We start from the raw sequence: 10,423 nt of genomic DNA on the forward strand, positions 1-10,423 counted from the left end.
TGATATGGGAAATATTTTTTAATGTTTTAGTTGACAGAGAGAGAGAGAGAGAGAGAGAGACAGAGACAGAGAGAGACAGAGAGAAAGCAGGGGAGGGGCAGAGAAAGAATCCAAAGCAAGCTCCAGGCTCTGAGCTGATAGCAGAGCCTGACGCAGGGCTTGAACTCATGAACCATGAGATCATGACCTGAGCCAAAGTCAGACACTTAACCAACTGAGCCACCCAGGTGCCCCAGGGGGAAAAAATATTTACATTTCTCCCAGATTAATTCTTGAAAACCTTATTACATTCAAGTCAAGTTATAGAAATTTGTGACGGAAATAAATGATATTTGAAGACAAAGCAAAGCCACCCACAGAACCCAATGAAAGCAAATGAATCTCTAATAATCAGAAATCTGAGGTACTTGATTCTGGTAAACATTACTGGGAGGCAAGACACCCTCAAATCTCAATGAGATTAGGAGTCTAAGGAAATTCTTCTTGGGAGAGGAAAAGACGCCATCACAATATGGAGGTTATAGACCTCAGCTATGGAATCGGAATAGCCTTGCTGCAGGCAGACTCGTATACCTTTCCTACTGAAAGGAAAACCTAGGAAGACTAAGACCATGTCCTCCTAAAACAGTCACCAAATTTTCAAACTCTGAAGAAAATTGTTGAGCATGTGAAAAATAGATCCATGGAGGTGTTGGCAGTAGTGAATGAGTCTTTATTCAAAGCACATGGAAAAATCCTTTAATCAAGGATTCCTGTGTCAGATTTGAAGTCTTACAGGAGGTATCTGACCATCAAGAGGAGAGGGAAGCCTTGAGGCAGAATTTATGGGAGTGGGATTTTTATGACCCTTGCTTGGCCCTGAGTGACCAAAGAAATGCAGAGGTCATTCTCTCAAAAAAGAATATTTACATTTTTGCTTACCCCCCCCCCCCCACTTCTCCAGAGGCCTCTACAAGGCAGAGGGTGGTTCAGGAGACCTCCCAGCATTTCTACCTAAGTTCCCTCCAGGGGACTAGGCAGGTGACTTAAGCACCTATGGACCTGCCTACTCTTGGGCAGCTCATTTTCACATTCTGAGGTTATGATAGAAACTTCATAAGGAGTAACGAATGTAAGTGAGAAGTCCCAACGTATTTCATACTGGAGGAAATCTTGACCAGCATCTCTAAGCTAATTGAGAAAGATGGTACTTTGTATATTCAGATAATACAACTAAGAAATCAGGGTAATTTATCAAAGAGGAAGAACGTACACTTCAGGATCATTGTCTATGTGATTCTACTGTGATGACTGAAAAAGAGTAACAGGAATATCCAGTGTCGAGTTCTGGATCTAGCCACTCCTGAAACATGACTAACCATGGGAAGATTGGAAAACATACATCACTTTCACCTAAAGAGAGTCACAGGGTAAGGCTTTCAGGTAGAATTCCATGACACACGCCATTTACTTCCAGGAAAGGCAACACAGAGGTGGGGGTAGGAGAGTACACTGCCCAATTAGAAAAGGTTACAAGTGGCAAATAGTACCTACTTAAGTATTGTCTGGAGGCCAGGAGACTACAGAAGTATCACAAGAACAACTTACACAGAAAATGTTTCTGCTCTACATTCCCTCATTTCTCCCCCACCCCGCTGGCCCCTTCAAGCAAAGTCAGGGCTGGTTTCACTAAGACAACACCTATGTAAACATCTCCAGGCAATCCCATCAGGAGCCAACCTACAAGGTCAAAGGGGAAGTTGCTTTGTCAGAGGTAATATTTACCAGTGGGTCAGCCCTACACACAGAATGGACATCCTGGGCCAAGAACCTCAGCCCTTCTCTCTCTCTCTCTCTCTCTCTCTCTCTCTCTCTCTCTCTCACTCACTCACTCACTCACACTCACAAAGGGAACCCATGGCACAGGAGGTGAAATTTTGCAGCCTAAGAGCCATTGGTGTGGTTTCCTGGGGAAGACCTAGTTGATCTGGACCCATGACAACTACTGCCCATGTAACAGACATTCTGAGAGTTTAATGGAATTAAATTTAGTGTATCTTCAACTCTTCCTTCCACAAATAGAGCATGAATAGATCATATTCAAGAGAAGTAGACAGTTCTTAGAAACTCAAGGAAGAAAACCACATATAAAATTAAATTTTTCAGTCCTATTCTCCTCTAAATGATAGGAATATAGTAGTGTGCCCCATTAAAAATGCAGTAACTGACCTATTAAAGCATTCATGCATGAATGGAAACCTAAAACCTCAGCATCCATTCCCCTACCATAACAAAATGTTTTTCTGAATAGATAGATATTGTAGCTTTCTCCCACCATGTTTAAGATTAAATTTTAGATAACAGTGTTCTAATTGTGAATGAAATAGAAAGCAATGATTCCTTGGAAAGGAAGCAAAACCACCCCTATAGAATCCAGAGACAGCAAATTAATCTCTATTAGGATTCTAAAGGTACTTAATTCTGGCAGACATTATTGGGAGGCAAAGATGGGAACAAGGCTAAGGGGGTGAGGGATGTACAAGGTATCTGTTCTTAGAAGAGAGAACAAGATATCACAAGAAGATTAGAGGTCAGAGATCTTGGCTATGGAATCAGAAATAGTTTTGCTGCTGTAGGACAGACCAAAGGAAATTTCCTAGTGAAAGGAAGATTTAGGAGTACTTCAATTCTTCTGGAATCTGGACATTTCTGCAGCGGCTGGATTCTCCTATGACACATCCTTTAGATCTTTTTGGCATGGTAGGGATGGTTCCCCACCCCGCCCCACCCCCCAATATTTTGAGAGCACATATGCAAGTGAGGAGAGGGGAAAAGAGTGGATAGAGAATCCCAAGCAGGCTCCTTGATGTAAGCATGGAGCCCAACGTGAGGCTCAACTCCATGAACCACGAAATGATGATTAGAGCTTAAATAGAGTCGGACACTTAACGGAGCCACCCAGACACCCCAACAGGGAGGTATTTTAGTTGAAAGGAGACACTACCTAAAACCAGAGAATCTCAGGAAATAGGACAGAGTTCTAAGAACAGACCTTTACTTCAGCCCTCTTTGGGCAGTTGATGCATAATCAGACTCGGGATCAGGCACCACACCACAGGGAAGCTCAGACAAGGAGGCCCACACAGAAGTCCACTGGGGAATAAGCCAACACAGCCCTGTCATACCTCTTTCTACACATGCCTATTTGTTAAATGTGTCCCTCTAGGCTAGTCTGCTAGGATTTCAGGTTAAAGAATATGTCCCTCATTTCTTCTTCCTGGGTGATTGTTGTATGAAAGCAAAAGAGAGGTCTTCATAAGAGGAAAGGTGGAGGGAATGTGTCCACAGCCATTATAAGCTGCACCTGACCAGGAAGAATTTCGGAAAATATACTTTACAAACTTAGAATTATGTGTGGGAAGTCTATTTGTGGGGGTCATATCAACAATAGAGTACAGATAAAGTGTCACCAGAGGTGTGAGTGACAACCACATCAAAATGGACAGTAAAGCATATGGTGTATCCCTAGTGCTAACTTCTTGCTATAGGAAAGCTGAAGTCTGTGTGAAGTCCTCAAACAATCTAAGATGGGGAGAAAAGGAGACCACTTTGAAGTCACATTGGAGTAATTTTCTGAAAATGGTTGTAATGGAAGTTAACCACGTCAGATGTACTTTTTTAAACTAGAGTATCACCTCTACCTGATGACACACATCAGGTAATGTATACAGTTAAATACTGAGAGCCTACCTGTGGACCATCCACACTGAGATGGATTATCTAGGACCAGCTGATATCATCTTGCTTACCTATGCCAAGAGAATTTACTTTCTATCCTGAGTGTTTCAAAATATCATCAATCTCCATAGAACCAAGGAACAGATTCTGAAGGTCTGATGTCATAATCCTTATACATGAGAGTCTTGGAATAGGCAGAGCATACTGATGTACTGAGCCAACAAAGTCAGCAGGGAGAACAGTCTTCAAGTTGACCCTGGGGTCCTCTGTAAATGAAACCAGGGGAATACAGGATCCTCCTTGAGTTAGCTACCTCCAGTCTGCTCCTGGATCAGGGAGCACAGGACATATTAACTCAAAGAGGCCAAAGCAGAAATCCACCTGGGGAACAAACCATCACCGATCTGTCATCAGATCTAAGGTAGATGCACATATCCCTCATTTTTTACTTCAGTGGAAGACTGTTGAAGATTATTGTTCTTATGTAAAGAAAGGAATTGGTGTCTTTACAAGTATTTAAAGAAATCCTGTCTTCTACAAAAAGGCAATTTATTCTCTCCTCATCTGTATTACATTCTTGCACATGGGAAGAAGGGGAGTGCCAGGAGCTCTGACCAAAGAAGAAGTATAACAAACTACCCACCAGGATCTAAAAGCATAAATTTCTCCATATGCTATCCCTTGGAGTCCCCTAATGAGACAAGTGATGTCATCTGGGAACCTTCAACAAAGAACAGATAGAAAATAGTTAAGAGCAGGTACATTAGCACAAGAAAAAAAGTGATCGGTAGTGCTAACTTGCCATCCTATAAGTGGTTGAGGTCCCAATGAAGAGCTCCTTCAACAACCTAGGGAAAACTCCAGTCTCTTGAGGTTTTACTTTGAGAAGGGCTATAGCAGAATGTAACACCCCCCCCCCAAGTGGCACACCTAATTACCTGGTGTCCAACAGCCAATGGCACGTGCCAGCAAATAGAGGTTACATTATGATGCTACTAAAACCAGTAACCAAAGGGCTAATGGCACTAGTAAGTACAGCTGCAACATTTCACCCAAACTTTTGTTTGCTTTTAAATATTCCTGACTCTCCTTCCTTGGGCAGAATTTGAGGCCTGCTCTCCCATCTCCTCATTGGCTGCCTTGAACAAACACTTCCCTTGCTGCCCACTCCAGTGACTGTCAGCCTAGCGTGCAGCAGAGCCATAGCTAGTTTCAGTTACACTACCTATGGGCCCATGGGATTGAACAGGCCAGAAGAACATCCTTTTATTGTTCAGAACAGACCTTAAGCACATCAATCTCCTGATGCCCACTGACAAGAAGATCAAGACCAGCATTGTTAAGTCTAACAGGTCTCCTCACAATGAACTCCCCCGATTAAGATGATCGAGGCTTTTTGGGGAGAACCACTTTACAACTCCTGACTCTTTCCACCTTTAAGTGATGTACAATCTGTTGTGTGCCCCCTACAGCTGGGTTTTCCCTGTAACAACTAACAGACCTTTTTATCAGGTACTGAACATCAGTCACCAGGGTGTGAGCATCTTAAGGACCCTCCCTAGGGCTGTGTGGGACATGAGGAAATGGGAACAAGTTTCTGTTCCCACATCTTCATGAAGGACCCACAGCTTTTCACAACCACCTCAGCTTTGGACACACACTGAAACTGGAGTTCTCATCTTGACAGACTTCAGGGAGAAACATGGATGTGGTCACAACTTTCTAGTTAATTTTGACTTTAATACTTTCTTCTAGCTATACAAGAAAGGACTAACTTGACATCCTGAATATGACACAACATCAAGGTAACCAGTCACTAGCAGGACCAAGGAACAAGAGATAAGTGATGACCAAGATGAAAGAGTGAAAGTAGTGGAATGTGCTCCCACCATCCTTAAATAAGTAATGAGTGTCCAGCAAAGACTATATGCAAAAGAAAGCTGAAGCACCTTACTTTGAATCAACATGTACTCCATTCGTTGGAGCTAGGACATGCCAAAACTTCCTTGCAACAGCCTATCATTGAAGATGCAGAACCAGCTCTGTTCTCTAAGGAAGAAGGAAAAGTTTGGAATATACACAAGGATGCAATTATAAGCTCTGAAGTCAGTTTCCATAGGAACAAGACAATGTGAATTTTCCCCTTAGCAAAACTATCAAGGCTGAATTGATCTGGCCCCCTCCTTCGGGATGGTCATGACAGAGAACCCCAGACTCAAAATGAGTCTATCCCTGAGGACCAAGTAAGACCCTCAGTCCACTGGGTGAATTCTCACCCACTTTTCTACCAGAATAAGATATAGGAGTCCTCAGAGCCCACAGCCTTCCCAGTGAGGTCCTGGCTTCACAGATGCTCACTGGTCAGCAGAGCTGCCAGGACAAACCAAACCCTTTACCCTTACAACACCAAGATTGTGGAACAGGGGAAAGCCCTAGAACTGTTCATTTCCTTATTATAACATCCTTCAGGACTTTTGGTCCAAGCTTCATAAGAAAATATTGCCAGGAATAATCCAGAAATGAACTAGAGCCCAGAAGGCATGACCAGCAGCAATCTTTCCTGTTAAGAACAGGCCTCCCATCAGTTTGGGGTAAAAGGTCAGTTATTCCCAGAAGTGTGACACTGTGTGACTATGATGGTTCCAGAATTCTGTTCATGTCTCCCAGATGGGTCCTGGATGCTCAGAGGAGGTACAAAGTTGCCCATGAGTACTGTCCCCCACCTCTCTAGAAATTTATATTGCTATTGATCATACCAAAGGCATTCAGAAGAACCACAGGGGGCATCCAGGTCCAATTTTCTAGTATTTAGGTCTCTGGTTCCTCCCAGGGAAAGTGAACGAACAGCCCCTAAAACCACATCATCTGAGAATACCCAGGCACTGTACCTTTTTAATTTTTTTAAATGTTTTTTAGAACCTGTACCAGAAACAGGGAGTCTTGTCTAAAGCAAAGCCTGAGCATTACATTTTTTCATCTTCTGACATCAATCCCGGAAACAGGCTTTCCCGAGAAGTATCATAAAACAAACCCAGAAAGGTGGTCAGATCTTCCAGGTTTTAGGAACAGTAGCTTCCTCGACAGAACCAATGACTCATGCTTCCTAGAGTCTGAAACCTAGCAGGGTAACATTGACAGCTTGAAAGGGATTCCTAATTCCAGGCCATGTCTTCAGATAGAGTCCTAGATGCCCAGAGCAGAAAGTACTGCTGTTGACCAAGAGGAGCACTGTCCTCAGCCTGAAACAATTATGTTGCTGGTGGTGTCAAAAGCTCACCTTAACGGGCATCTATCTAACTGCAACCTTCCCACATTCAAACTGCACTTCCTATTGTACTTTCCAGCAGGCACACCTTAATGACACTTCACCAGTCTAAGAACATCCATCAGCTTAGCAAATAGATTTACATCAAACCCGTAGTCAACACCCTGTGGACATTCCCCATGTAAGTGAGCTAAAATCTCTTTTAGAGCATCAGGAAAATAAAAAGCCTCACTGAAGAGAATTTGAGATGGTCCAATGAAGATGGTGCATAAGGTCATTTAAACAAAGTGTCAGAGGAGGTAAAGGGATTCCTGGGCTGTGGCCATTAGGCCCTTAGACTCCTGGCAGGATGGGGATCATATACTCCCCAAAGACCTACAACATGGGAAAAACCAAAGCAAAATAGCCTGAAGTTTTCTCCTTGGCCAGTGTCTAGTACAAACTTATACTTCAGGTGAGACTCTGCATGGCACATAGCTAGCTTCCTTCTGATTCAGTCCTAAGAGTTCTAATGAGAGGTCAGCCTCCCAGGTCAGGTTTCACCAGAATTCAGGTGGTTGAAGATGATGAAATGTGTGAGAACAAGACTTAAACCCTTCCCTACACAAAAAGAGCTTAAATCACACACAAATGAGAATTCAACAGGTCTTGAAGCTCAGACGACAAACGTATCACTAAGTGATGACTTCACATGGTCTTCCCGTCTAAACCATTACTAATATAGTGAAGCTGGTACTAATAAAATGCATTTATGTATTGAAATATTCACACAGGATCCTAAAACTAACATTCTATTCCAACATAATAAAGAGATATTGCAGAATTCTTCTATTTTTCCTTGATATGTCCTATCATTTTCATGATCACTTAAATATCGAAATACACATCGCTCAAAATATTATCTCCGTTTAAAGGAGACTTTGTTAGGACTAAAACTTGAGAATCACAGGAAAAGAGAAGACAAAAATCCCCTATGCCTGTATGAGTAAAACCTTGAGCCTGTTCTCCAGAATAGGGCTATTCTCAGGCTACCTTTGAGCCCCATTCTACTCCGTCTGTGTGGCTGGCATCAGAAGACCATACACCTTGGGGCACATGAAAACAAGGGCTCTGGAGAGAATACAGACGTACCCACTAACTTGTCCATGATCTAGAGGTTACAGAGGATCTTTCCACCTCCAGAACAATCTTCTTTCAATTGTGGGTCAGGGCCATGAGGGAGGAATAGCTATTTGCCAAGAGGCCTAGACCATTGAACACCTCTTAAAAAATGAAAGAACAAGAAAGCTCAAACATTCCTCTCCCTTTTGATCTGCCATTCCTAGAGGAGATCACTCTTGGCTTCAGTCAATAAGGAAGACAATAGAGAGTAGAGGCGACCTCCCATAAAGGAGCACGATCCTTAAGTTCAGACATCATTTCTGCTGCTCCTCTATAGCACAGCATGAAGAGACTGAACTAAAACTAAGTGCAATTGAGCAAAGGTCTTAATTCAAATAGACCCACTAAGAAGAACCTACTAAGCAGAGGACTATCACTGATATCCTTACCTTCACTCCCACCTGCCTTTACCACCTGTAGTCTTCTGGATCACGTAGCACAGAGCACACTAGCCAAAGCAGAAATCAAAGAGCAACACACACACACACACACACACACACACACACACACACACACACACCTTTCCTTCTTACAGACTTCCTAATGCTTGGATGCCTTACTCAAAGCTAGTCTACAGTGGTTTGGGAGTAAGGGATGTAACGCTCATTTCTGCTTCAGTTGGGGGATTTCTGTGAATGACTATGTAAAGACAGTATTGTGAAGAAAACAACCTGCTACAGAGACTATATTCTAGTCCACTTTAAAATGATCCCAATTAGAGGAGGAGGATCATCAGAAGCCATCTCTGGCCAAAGAATTCTGGAAACACAGTTCCTATGGCTACCAACCTAGATCTCGACACAAAATTCTCCATAACTTACCTAGTGCAGGTTCTCCATGAGACAGGGGTAATGACACCAATGTTCTTCAGAGCAGAAGATCAGGTAGAGTGCAATCATAGGTAAGAGATGCATAAAGATGAAAATGACAAGCAAAAGTGTGGTTATCACTAGTTTAAATCTGTTACTGTATGAGTGGTGGAGGAAGGGATGAGGTTATCCTTGAACAATACAAGACGATAGAGAGAAATAGGAAACTAATCCGGTGGGAGGATACTTTGAGAACAGTTGTAGTGGAAATTAACTACATTGTATGTGATTTCCAGATAAGAGTGACCTCCATCTAATGCCATATACAAGGTTTAAATCCTGAGATCCCTTATGTGGGCCCATAGGATTCACTGGGACAAGTTGATTTTGTGTTACTGTTTTATACAGAACCTAGTCTCCTGGGTACCCAGGGTTGAGGTGCTCAGTGACCAAAAACCATTTAGTCCTGTTCTCTCAGCAGTTGACAGGCAGAAGTTCCCACACTCAACAGGTCTTTGATGAGGACTAGGTGCTCTGGAGATTACTCAAGTTCCTGTAACTTATACACAGAAAATATGAGACAGGGTCTTCTAAACAGATTTTCCCCAATAACTGAAAGATCTCCTCATAGTCCTGTTGAATATCATTTGTGAGAGCTAAAGTGTTTCAGGGATTCTCCCAGGGATGTTGGTTAGTGGTAACCTAACCTAGAGACTGAGACTGAGTTTTCTGCTTCATCTTCCAGCTGAAGGACCTACAACCTTTTGCAGCCATGTCAGTTTTGGACAGACAGGATTTCTTCCACACAAATATACATCACCAAGTAAGTGTAGGTATTTACAACCTTCCAGTTAATTTTGATTCTAGGCTTTCTATACCCTACATAACAGAACTAATTTTCCATCCTGAATGTAACATCAAGGTCCAGTGGTCACCAGGAATAGGATCAAGGAACAAGAGACAAATGATGACAAGATGAATAGCTATGTGAAAGTACTCTAAACAAGCTTGATTCTCTGTCTGGGAAACGATTTCTCCTTCTATCCTGAATGACAGCCTTGCTGGATGGATTATTCTGGCTGCAGACTTTTGCCTATTCAGCACATTGAATATATCATGGCACTCCCTTCTGGCTTGCCAACTTTCTGTGGAGAAGTTTGCTAGCCTTATGAGTCTTCCCTTGTAAGTTAGGGACTTCTCCTTTGTCTTGCTTTTAGGATTTTTTTCTTTACTACTTATTTTGCAAATTTAATTACAATAGGTCTTGGTGTTTGTCTTGCTTTTGGTGATTTTGATGGGAATTCTCTGTCTCCTGGATTTGGAGGATTGTTTCCTTCCCCAGGTTAGTGAAGTTTCAACTACTATTTCCTTGAATAAACCTTCTGTCCCTTTTTCTCTTCTGGAACTCTGTCCCTTTATCTCTCCTTCTGGAACCTCCTATGATATGAATGCTGTCTTTAATGGAGTTCTT

The 10,423-nt window shown here is 42.5% G+C and overlaps 1 long non-coding RNA gene across 1 annotated transcript; it reads left to right on the top strand.

Annotated features, from left to right (window-relative positions):
* Nucleotides 1–3,149: 3,149 nt before the first annotated feature.
* Nucleotides 3,150–7,805, top strand: LOC109499279. Its single transcript, XR_002156555.3, has 2 exons — nucleotides 3,150–4,138; nucleotides 5,473–7,805. It is a non-coding gene; the product is annotated as an uncharacterized LOC109499279 (long non-coding RNA).
* The last annotated feature ends 2,618 nt before the right edge of the window (nucleotides 7,806–10,423 follow it).

Source organism: Felis catus, chromosome B1 (assembly GCF_018350175.1).
Source record: "Felis catus isolate Fca126 chromosome B1, F.catus_Fca126_mat1.0, whole genome shotgun sequence".
Taxonomy (NCBI): Eukaryota; Metazoa; Chordata; class Mammalia; order Carnivora; family Felidae; genus Felis; species Felis catus.